The sequence below is a fragment of the Epinephelus moara genome, chromosome 23 (assembly GCF_006386435.1).
Source record: "Epinephelus moara isolate mb chromosome 23, YSFRI_EMoa_1.0, whole genome shotgun sequence".
Lineage (NCBI taxonomy): Eukaryota > Metazoa > Chordata > Actinopteri > Perciformes > Serranidae > Epinephelus > Epinephelus moara.
In genome coordinates, this window is record NC_065528.1 from 12462333 (window position 1) to 12475059 (window position 12727).

The following is a 12727-nucleotide window of genomic DNA, read 5'->3' on the forward strand; positions in this document are numbered from 1 at the left end:
CCTCAAGCCAAGAAAAGGGATTTAAAAATCTGTGATGCCATCATAATGTAAAGTCTGTGGGCCAAGCAAGGCCTGCCGGGAGAAACACTACTGTGCATATTCAGTGGACCACATACCGCAGAAGTAAACCCAGAAGCTAGAAAACTTTTTTAGCGTATGTGCCAGGCAAGGAATGAATAGGCACCATCTTGACGTCCACTATCTAGATATTATTCAAATCTATGGGTATGGGGTCCTCTTTCACAGAGTTCACCATGCTGTTTAAAGTAGCCCAAGATGGACAAACAACAAAACAGCAGCTCTACATAGAGCCATCTGCGTTTTGTATTTTTGCGTCAGCCGTAGTTGTCCTACATGCTTGGCACACGGGAGAAGTTTCAGTTCTGCAACCTCATTGCTAGATGCCACTAAATCCTACACACTGAACTGTAAGAGGCCGCTACAACAAGTAAGCTAACGTCAGTAGGCTACATTAAAAACTATCTTATCTAGTTTGTGTTGTGAGAAGATTTACAGCCTATGTAAACTGTCCATTTGTAGAGAATTGAAGTAAAATTATCAGCAAAGGGAAAATGTTTCATTTAAGATAGTATCTGCAAACATTTTGAGAAGTAAAAACCATGATAGAGAGGAAGATGATAGGCACAGCTCAATACAGCTGTGTTGTGTTAATAAAAACTCAACAAACGTAATGTTTAACCATTAAGTCCTTCTGAAATGTATCTATCGTAACATTTTCTTTATATAAACTCACAAAACAACATCAAACCTTTAAGATAACATTGTAAGTCAGTCAGCAGTTAACAGATTTGCTCACTAGCATTAATTAGTTAGCTAGCTCACGTGGTCGAGCTAGCCGAACAAGTCTCCCATCATGGTTAACAAACCTAACATCCTAGTTTAGCTTTAATTTTCGGCACTGTTTATGTGCTGTGATGGATTATTAACATTTTGGTTGTGCTTCCTTTTTGTTTTACCTTCATAAAAGTGGTTTAAATAATCTACCAAAGTTGTTAGCTTGCTTTCAACCTGTCTACACCATCTAATTTTTGCATGTGTTTTACTTTGTCAGACTTCATTTTAACGGTGTCAGTGTTCCCAAATCTCAGCAACGACTTTGGTAAGTGCAACATTGTCATGTTCATGGTTATACAGTGGCCAAAACCACATATATAAGACAGAAGTTAACCACATTCATCCAATAACACCTACCTCACTGATAGTAATTCTCCAGCCAGCACTATCAAAAGATGGCAAATACATACACATTCATATGGAACAGATCCACTCGCTGTGTTTCTCTGTTTAAGTTGAAAGTTTGTAGTTTGAAAAAGGCCTTTGTTACGTAATTCCTGCTCTGGTAGTAGTCCATCTGGGAGTACTCTATTGGCACATACAAATGTGTGAGAGTGTGTCAGTGTGTGGGCGAGAGCAAGATGGAAAGAGTCAAGTGCGTGAGTGTGTATACGAGTGTGAGTGAGCGTTGTGGGTGTGTGTGTGTGTGTGTGTGTGTGTGTGTGTGTGTATTGGCCTTATCCGCTTTTAATGCAATCGATTAAATCAAATTTCAGAATTAAATTTTGTCATTTCTATTTTTTTCCACCTGACGGTTTGAATAGAATGACAGAGCACCGATCCTTGATGCCAATATGCAAGTGTTCCTGTACTATGCATGAGTGTATTTATGTGCACGTGTGTGCGCGTCTGTGTGCGGGGGCAGCGGCAGGCTGGTGAGTGGGCGGCTCACTGCCTTCCATTCTCTCTGCAATCAGAGACACTTCCACGCTGTTTGCTAGCAGAGCCATTCACAGCCATCACTAAAGAGTCCCAGAAACAGGATGGAGGCCAAGCCGGAGCTGCTATTGCTTGGCCACGGGACACCGACTCAGTTCCAGCATTATGTAAACCTGCCAGATCAAGCTGTGTAGTCATTTGGTCACACACTTAATTTACATTTTCAGCAATGGAATGAAAAACCGGAAGCCCTTCTTCTCTTCTTCTCTCTTCTCTTTTCAACTTTAGTAATGACAGCAGTTTAAGAAAAGCGGGGAAATACCTGAAACAGTCTGCAGATCAAAGACAGAGGGTGTTACGTCACCATCATTTAACCCCTACTGGTCAGCTCTAACAACCTACAATGTAGAACCTGAGGCCGGAGTTGCATACAGCAACTGAACAACCACCCTACATGCAGAAATGTGCATGCCAAGCAACCTACATCCTGCAACCTTAAAGACTGATTTGGGACCTGAGAGTGTGCCATCTGAAACAAACTGAAACAAGACTTATCTGTCTCCGGATCATCACCTGAGGGTATGTCCTACCACAAGAGAACATAATGGGAAGCCATGGTGTTGTTTACGTAACTACAGTGAGGAGCCATGTCTTTTAGCGGCCTGTCGTAAACTAAGAGATTCAGGTCCTGAGGCGAGGACGCTCATGCAGGCACCAGCTCAGAACAGTAAAACAAAGACAGGCCGCCTGGAGGAAAACGCTCTGCTGGATGATTTCTGTCTACAGCTGCGTCCAGCCTTTGAATTGCTCGTGTGTCCAGATGTTTCTGGCTATTAAGTCAGTACATGTGTGGGCCACAGTGGGACGACTGAGAGATCACCTCTTACATCAAGGTCGCCACCTAGTGGTCAGAGGTGTAAAGACAGGAGGAGAGGCGTCAGTAACATAACCTCTGCCAGTACTACCCAGTGTGGTGTTGATAGTGTCAGTGGTGGAAAGTAATAAGGTACATTAACTCAAGGGCTGTGCTTTAGTCCACTTCCACTTTATGCTGCTTTAAACTTCACTACATTTAAGATGAAAATATTAGTCTCCCCTACAAATATTTGACAGCTATAGTTACTAGTTACTTGACTGTCAACACATTAACACATCAACAATATAAAACAGGTCTTTACTGATCTCTAAAGGGGAAATTTGGGTGTGGCAGCAACACAATAACAGAAATAAGTACAGATAAATAGAGAAATTAAACAAATAGAAGTATATAACACAAAAATACAATTATATAACACTGACATAACCATTTTTATAAGTACCTTTACTTGATATGATAAATGAATTTTGTTGATAAGACTTCTGTACTTTTACTTAATATTCGTATTATTATTTTATTACTATTTTTATTATTATTTTTATTAATATTCTTTTCTTTTTTTTTTTGTAAAATTTTAAATGCAGGAATTTTAGTTTTTTTTTTTTTTTTATTTATTACATTGCAGTGTTCCTACATTAGCTTACAACCACATACACACAACACACAACACACACACACCCCATAGCTGGATTGTGTAGGTTTAAATACTGGTGGGTGGACAAAATAATGGAAACACCTTAAAGAAATAGGAAGAAACTACACAGTATAAACAGTGTAACAAAAGTTTGGAGTAAATGCCAGTTAGCAACTTTCGTCAGCCATTAAAGGGATATTTTACTTGTGAACATGACAAAAACCCTTGATCGTGGTATGATGATGTCATCTGGGTCATTAGGGTCATGTTGGTTTGAGGTTGATCCTTAAAAATGATCACTTTTAAGGTGGTGTGAAGTTTTAAAGATACTGGTATTAAAACGGCTATGAAGATCAAATGAAAGATGCTATTGAGTTGCATTATGGGAAACGTAGGATCCAGACTTTCTGGAACTTGACCTGTACTGGGGGCTAAAAGTCAGGATATTTCCTCTTCAACCACTGAGATCCCACCTTGAGAACAAAATACATGTATAGCCTGCATATATACATTCCAACCTTAACACACACACAAAAAACTAAAAGCAAGGGTTAAAAAAAAGGACAAATAAAAAAACAAAGGAGCTGTATGCGACAGTCAGAGCTTTAATACAGCAGTCTAGCAACGTCCATGTTGAAATCTGTGTCTGCTTATATGCTCTGAATTTTGCATAGAGCCCTTCTAACCTGCCACCAAAGGAAGTGGACTGAATTTTGACATTTTGAAGAGAACGTTCAATTGGTTTGAACTGATTTAATGTTGTTTCATAGCTGCAATTCTGAGGATCTCACAAAGATATTGGTGTTTTTCTAGAGTGAAATCAGGTGGTGATAAACCTAAAATAATACAATACAGAGCTTGTTTAATTGGACACATTTCTGAGTGTTTTGTGGCTGTGAAAAGTTATATCGTGGGGGTGTAGGAAGTGCGAGGCTTTAGCAGAGCAGGCTGCAGTGGGGAATGAGTGGCATGTCACCGGCCCAGTGGCTCTACATGGCAGATATATGTCCAAAAGTGCTGAGCTGACAGAGAGGTGACAGGCAAGGCTTAGCTGACCCAGCAGTGCTGCACTCTCTCCCCCTCACTCTGTCTGACTGCAGACTCATCAGCAGCCTTCAATACAAAATGCACTCTCTTTCCTGGAAACCTGACTGTCTGATCCGCACTTTGGAATAAAAAAGCAGGTTTGATTGGCGTTAATTTCCACCAAACTTCAAAAACTAAATTATGTGCCATTTCAAAATCTCCTATCACAAAGAATTTTTTTTTCTTTACCCTGAGGTTGTTGTGAACGTGAATCACCCCTCGCTCTGACCGAAAGTAGCCCTGTCAGTTGCATAATCGCCATCGGTGGGGTGGTCAGCGTGGCTAAGCTGCTGAGCCCTCCTGTGATCGCGGCTCTCTCTTCTCTACGGTTCCCATCCAGAAAAAACAAAGCCATATGAACTGATAACAGCCAGGAAATGAGTTCCATAGAGAATGACACAGAAGCCCAGGCCTGTTTCATATCCAGTCGATTATAATAAGGGGGAAAATGGAATTGATGCCTGTTGTTGTGATAGGCCGCTCTTTGCTTTCATGTGGCCGTGTGGCTTTGAAGGTTCATAAGAGACTCATGTCCTCTCTTATTACATTGCAATGAAACACATCCACTAAACTACCCAATAAAACGCGGATCAGAGCGAGTCACGTTGAGGAAGCTGGATCAAGATGTGAGAATGTTATGATGACCCAGGAGTAGTAGGCTGTATTTTGACTGTGCAGCTGACAAAAAAGAGATTGAAAAAATACCGTGTCTGACATTTAAGACCAGACTATGTTGCAAATTGAGCACTTAGGCTCGCGGAGTCAAGTTATATACATGTGTAGTTATTTGCAACCCACTCATCAGCCAAGAGCCAGTCTTCCACTGCTGCCCCCGGAACAGCATGCAAGTCTGTCACAGTCTCCGACTAGGCGACAGGGTTGCAGTCTCACACACATCCGGCCTCTTTAACACTTAAAAAAATCTGGTATTCTTTATGTACAGTGCCTTCTGTGTGTGGACCCATTTCAGTATGTCACACTTTGCTCCAGTTATTGCATTTACAATAATAGGATTTGGACACTATACTTTATTTTGGGTAAATTTAAAAAAAAAAATCTCACATTACTAGTATTTTTCCCATTCATGTGAGCATTTTAGTGTCTTTTAGCTCATTGTTTTGGTTCAGTCTCATTACGTTTATCATCCTTGTTTTCCTGCCACTATATGCTGCTTGTTGTCAGCAATTAGTCAGTGAAGGTAGCTGAGCAAATAAAAAGAGTGGTGCAGGAACGAGTCCTAAAACTTAAAAAAATTAACTGGCAGTTCTGCACTTCTGGTTGCCTCGTCTCGAAGTCAGTGGTTTTTTTGTTAAAAGCCTTAAATAAGTTTAAAGGCTGGGACGCACCAAACTGACATCAAAGAACTAGTGGTGATGAAGCTCAACTGTTGCACCAACCTCCTCTTCCTTGCATCATGTCTCAGTCAAAAAGTTTCACTTGTCTGCACCTGTGTAAGAGAAATAACTCCACATGAACAGATGTCGTTAGTCTGAATTTGTCATTTAAAGAGGAAACCAAAACAGACTGACAGGATGGATTCAAGACACTAGCTAGCCAGTTAGCACATTAACAACACTACCTGATGTTGAAAGACCAAAGGATATTTGCCGTGCGCTAGCGAACAATAACACAAACAATTATAATCCATTGCTGCTACATAGCTCAATGGCTGAATAAATAATCTTACCAAATATAACAAGTTTATTTCGGTCTTATGTCCTCTTTACCTCTCTTCTCGTGCAAGGAGCTGAACCACCAATCAGAATGAATTCTCTCATGACAGGCTCTGATGCTGATTAGAAATGTATCAGCCAAGAGACAGGTGACAATGGCCGACAAGTGCCAACAGACTATGGTGACAGATGCTCACGACAGCCCAAAATGGACCAACAGCTGAATGTCAGCTTGGTGTATCAGGGCATTAAGAGATTTTCACATTTAAGTTCTACAAAATATAATACGTCACTCATGAATTTTGAAGCTTTTCCATGGTTGCTAACAAGTGGCTAAAAGAGACCACAGAACATCATCACGGCTAGCACGGCTTTACAGTCTTGTTGTGGTGGCCATGTTGAAGTCATGCAACCGTGGTGGTTCATTTATAGGCTAACATTAGCTTTTTACTTGTGGTGATTGCAGTTACACTTCATAAATCATAAAAGCGGCATTCATTTGTGAAGATTATCTTACTGAAGAAAACGCGCGAGTGTCATAAATGTGTGTTTGCACAAAGCTTAATTTCTGCAATACTTCAAAATCCAATGGAAAAATCCCATAGGCTTTTTGATGAGGGATTCAGGTCAGTGCTAACCTCCAGGCCGGCACAAAAAAAACGTCATACCTGCAGCTCTCTATAGCTTCTAAAGAGCCACGTATACTTTTGGGAGTTGGTGGAGACCAAAAACAGAGACAAAAGAGGAGTATTGGACTTAAATTGTGTTCACACTGTGATCAGATGCAAATTTCTGCCAGGCAGCGCGATGGACTCGATGGATGCCACACGAATTAAGCAGCACGAATGACGCAAGTAGTGCATCATATGCTTATTCACTAGAGTTGAAAAATCTGAACTTCAGCGACCAATTCACACCACCATCATGTATGACACCAAGGACGTACTGGTGGAAGTTCATCCAACGACTCAGCATTTTCAAATGCCTATGATGTGAGTTACTTGCATGAATGAAGCAAGTCAACGCAAAATATAATAGCGATCAAACTAGCACAAATAACACAACACAGCACTACATCTGTCAGGTGTCCAGAGACATGACTCCAAATAATGAATGCTAATATCACTGTGTCTGCTGGATGTCTTAAAAAAGCCAACTGTTAACATGGTAGCCGTAACAACTTTATAAGGTGCTATTAATATTGAGTTAAGAAATCAATTAATGGAGCTTTAAATGGCCTATTCATGAACTCTTATTTAGTTGTTTGTTCAAAATGACAGTGGAAAAATGTTGGGATTGCTCAACAGAAAAATGCATTATACAAATTTAAGTCAGTTTCCTAACAGTGTTTGAGTGTGGATTTAGCTGAATGACAACACGGCTTACAGTTAAGGTACACACAGAATCAAACCTGTGACCTTCCTGTCTCACTAAACACTAATCCCCCCTGCCGCCCAGACTGTGTTGTCAGTCTGTGCCTGTGTGTGACCTCCTCTATCCCTTACACACCACCACCTTGTTCCTTCTCCTTCACGTCTGTTTACACCCTCCAGTGTCAACACCGCCTGAGCGCCATGGCAACACACACACTGCTACGAGGAATCGGGCCTCAGCTTCCACCAGGGTTTTACAACTGCTTTTGGAGGAAAGGTACGGAACGCATTTTGAAGTCGTGTCCAACAGTGTGAGAGAGAAATATGCCTTTGATGTGGGGAGCCAGCTAGTGTTTTATGTTACCGCAGGTGTTTCACAAAGGTTAACTATACAAAATAGTGCCTATTCATAGCAAAACATACAGTTTTACAACCCCAGTGTGAAGTAGGTCATACTAACACCTACACAATGACAACACACCTATTTTAGGGTTTGGTTTTTAGGTTTAAACTCCTAATTTAAACTTTAAAATACACATAGGACTATGAAGAAAAATGTAGACATGGTATGTAACCTTCAGCTGTGAGGCCATATTTGATTTCAGGTCCTGACACCAGGGTTTATCTAACCAGGTGTTGAACATCTGCCTAGACCTGTCAGGGTTACTCTGCTTGAGTAGAGCTCCGAGGATATCTGAAGACAAATCTTTTGGGTCCTGGCATCCAGATTTCAAATCACAGAATCTGTTGAGCATCAGCATCTGGCTGGTTAGTTACGATGTGACAGGGTGGATATGGTTCTGCAACTGAAAGACCACAGGCTTGATCCATGCAGCAGATGTGTGTGTTCTTACAGCTGCAGTCCTACTCCAAATTAATTTAAATTCGGCATGTTCACACAGGAAATATGATGAGTTTATGGCAACTCAAAAGAGCCACAACTGCAGCTGCTGAAACTGTACACCAATTCATGTGGCTTTTTAATTTCATAGAACAATTTTATGTAACTTTGTTTATAACTACATGTTTTGTGCATGAGGAACATGCACCTTGTTTTTATTCATTAAATTGTATCTCACAAGATCCTTTATCCTGTGGGGACACCATGTACATGTAGTCTGTTAATTAGCATGCTGATTTTTACCAGGTGTAATGTTTACCATGTTCATCTTCTTAATCTAGCATCTTAGCATGCTAACATTTGCCAATTAGCACAAGACACAAAGTACAGATGAGGCTGATGTAATTTGTTTTGGAAGTCGCTGGCCATGAAATGAAGTACTGAACAAACTTGACCTGATGATGGCACGAGATGAAAAGTCAGAAGAAGTTATTATGATTCATCCTGAAGGGGTCATGCACATCTGTATCAAATTTCATGGGAATCCATCCAATAGTGGTTGATTCATTTCACTTAAAACCAGAAATGCCAACCTCATGGTGGCACTAGAGGCAACATCAGTCAGGATATGTCATCTGGAAACAATGAATGGGCAAAATTTTGTGTCAGTCCATTGAGTGGATGATGAATTATTATACAGGATGAGTGAAAACTATAACCTGTCAGTGATACTACATGAAAAGTCAGGGTATTACTTTAGTCATTATACTTCATCCTCTGGGAACCATGAACGTCTGTACCAAATTTGATGACAACCCATCGAATCGTTGTTGAGATATTTCAATGTGGAACAAAATGGTGGACCAACTGACAAACCAATGAACAGACAAACCGACTTTGCCATCTCTATAGCAGTGCTGCCAGCATGGCTAAAAAGTAGCTAATGTTTTTCCAACAAAAACTGACTATGGAGAGGGAGATGTAGTGAGTCTATGTATCGTCTTCCAACCTTATCGCTATCGTCAGAATAAATGTTGGCATTGTACATTTCTGCAAACCCTGGATATTTTGCATTTGTACATTTCGATACATTTGTATGTTTCGTACATAGCAAATATGTTAAAAATTTACATCTAATTTATGTTATGTTATGTCAACGCTGTGCTTAATGTGTGGTTAGGTTTAGGCCCAGATAAAACTTGGTTAAAGATAGAAAAAGGTAATGTTATTTGCCACAAACACAGCTGGACATGTCCTAACATGTCATTAAAAAATACCCGCTTTTGTTGTTTGTGGGTCTTGAACAGTGCTCAGCAGCCAATTCACCAAGATGTCACAACATACACCGTATGGCAAGCCCTTTTAACATATAATCAACAGAGCTGACTAGATTACAAATATCTACAATCAACATTCCACTAGCAAGAAAATAATTGTTGATATCAAGCATTAACATTTTGACTAGTGAGAAAATAACTGTAGATATATTTAATTAGAATTTGCTACTATTTAAAATTACATTATGTTGGCTTCGTATTCTACCCAGTCTAAAAGCCATTGCTGATGTCTACAATTGCTATTTCTGCTACTGATTAAATGTTAAAAGGGCTGGCCATATACACCATCCCCTCCTCCTCCTGATGAGAAGCTCAGCTCATATACCTGCAATCTGAACTCACTCACTCACTCTAGAAATGTTGAGATAATACATATGGTACATGGAAATGAAACGTATCTGGTTTGCAGAAATGTACAATGCCAACATTTTATTCTGGCAACTGGGCTGCTCAATCATTGGCTGGCTTTCTCATTTTATTAACAAATCGACATAGTTTATTATGAAAATCTAGCCAAATCACGTCCTTATTAACCCCAACAACAACCTTCATGAATACTCATAGTATGGTTTAAAAGGCTAACTAAAAAATTTAAAGTTACCTGTTACCTACATATGGGTGTCAGCGTCTAAGTCCTTTAAGAGGTTGATCCGAGTCGCCCAATTTTCCGCCTCGTAGGGTAGTCATATTGGCGGAACCTTTTTGGTTTAAACAGAATGAGGCCGCCTTTCACCACGGGAGGGGCTGTTGAGGACTTGTGGGAGGAGCTGCTGATGACGCTGCATGTGCGAGCCACTGGCGATGGATAAATAGGAAACAGCTGATAGCAGGAATGAGCAGCTAGTAGTTAGAGGGAAACACAAACCTGACAGATCTGTAAAGATGAGAAACTGGGGAGACAAAGAATTGCGCCCCCTCCTTGCCCTCGCAAACGAAGAGGCCATTAACCGTCAGATGACGGGGACGGTGAAGAACGGGCCGACTTATGAGAGAATCGCCGAAGGACTGACTAGCCGCGGCTTCCCTCGGAGTACGTCACTGTTTACGTGACATGCTGAGCTACATGTTTTGTTACTTGCTCACGCCCCCCATTGCCGCGAAAAAGGCACATTCTATATAAACAAAGGTAGGTAGGCGGCATTTTGCTGCACTCCCCGATTTTGTTTATATACTGCCAATGCTGAAAAAGACTGATTGGGCTTTCCTGCGAATTTGCACAACTCCTGTCTAAAAAGGGCTTATGTGTCAGCCCTGTGATAGTCTGGCGACCTGTCAAGGGTGTACCCCGCCTCTCATCCAGTGTCAGCTGGGATAGGCTTCAGCTCCTCCGCAACCCCTAACAGGATATGGAAAATGACTGAATGAATGTACATAAAATTGCTGCTTTTTATGCTGCTTTATTTAATTTTTATTATTTATGTATTTGGTTTTGTGGTAAGCTTGCTTAAAACTTTTTCAGTGGAACTAGTTGCAAAGAAATTTTACTGGGAAAATCAAGTGTATGTCATTTAAATTGTGGTATAAACAAACCTAACAATGCCCGACAATCTATTCAAGTGCTATCCCCTTTGACTTCCCCATCTTAGCATCTTAAAAAAACAACAACACAAGACTTCAGGAGCGAGGACTGCAGCATCTCTTTAGAGGGAGATCAAAGTCGCCCTCTCTGTCTCCTTTCATTCCTGATGGGTGTACGAGACCAGAGGCCAGACGATGCAGTCGCGCTGTGAAGCTGCACACAAACACACACACACACACACACACACACACACACACGCATGCCAAATCTCATCATCATACTGTCATGCAGGCGTACACACATATGCCTTCACGTGCAGACAGGCACACACAGACATAGGCGCTGGCTTTGAGATCAAACGAAGGTGGGTAACATGAATACATCCTACCTGTCTGTGAGATCTCTGTACAGCAGAGAGCGTGCCAGCTAGCACCAGGCCACTCCCTGTCTCCTGCACCCACCCCTCCTCTTCCTCCTCCTCCTCTTCCTCCTGCTTCACTGAGAAATACAACTCTGAAACAGGATTGAGCCGGTGCATTGTTCCAAGGGAATATCTGAAGACTAATAATGAAACTAGCATCGCACTTTTAATAAAAGAAAAAAGCCAATGAGTGCAAAAGTCTCTGATGTTCTTCTGTCACATTCACTTTCATACATACAGTAATTGTATGTCTATACAGTACCAACATTTCCAGTTAAAGTACACACTTTGAGCCTTTCATGTTGACGTCTGTTCACAAGAAAAAAACAACACTTTTCATTCCCAGCACAACGAACCATCAGGGTCACATCACATGCTGAATAATTAAAAATGTTTGGATTGGTTTAACACTCTTATCGAACAGAATAGTCCCAGGCAGAATATCATTTTCACACATGAGAGGAAAACATTGGTGTTATTGAATGTTTTGCTAATACATTATTTCTCTCCTGCCTCAGGCCCAGGCGCAGCTTGACCACCTAGTTGTGAAAAAAAAAGCATCATGGCCTCATGACGTAAATAATTCAGATTCACGTTATGTTTCCCTGTTTGCTCCTACCAGAAGTCAATTGAAAATCTTATAGACGGATCACAAATCCAAAAACATGCTCAGTAAATGCAGCGCTGCTTGATTCAATGGAGCGAAACAGCCGTAGTCTAGTTTTTAAAATTGCAAGAGGGTCTGTAGTTACAGCACACAACATGAACAACATACCTGCTTTTGGAAATAACAGTTGTGATTGTGATTTTTCAATAGCACAATTTAAAATTTCTCATACAATTTCTCCTCCCTATTAAACGCTATGATGATTTTATACAGGAGAGGTATATAAAATACTAGGATTGAGCCAAATACTTGGATGAAACAAGTATCCGGTACAGATTTTTTATGAGTACGACGATTATACGCGTAAAATGTGTCAATATATGTCCTTGTGATGAACTATAATCCTCATTTGGGTAGGAGAGTTCAATATCTTGTGATCAAATATGATCTGAAGCTCAATTTTGAGGCTGTTCTGTAAATATTTTTCAAATAAATAATAAATGTAGCAACTTCTGATCAATACATATCAATTTCAGGCCTCAAATAACTTCTTGTTAGTTCCCACCCATTTTTGAGTTAAGCAAAACTATTTTCTGGTTTAAACTCTGCCCATTCCATGTACAGA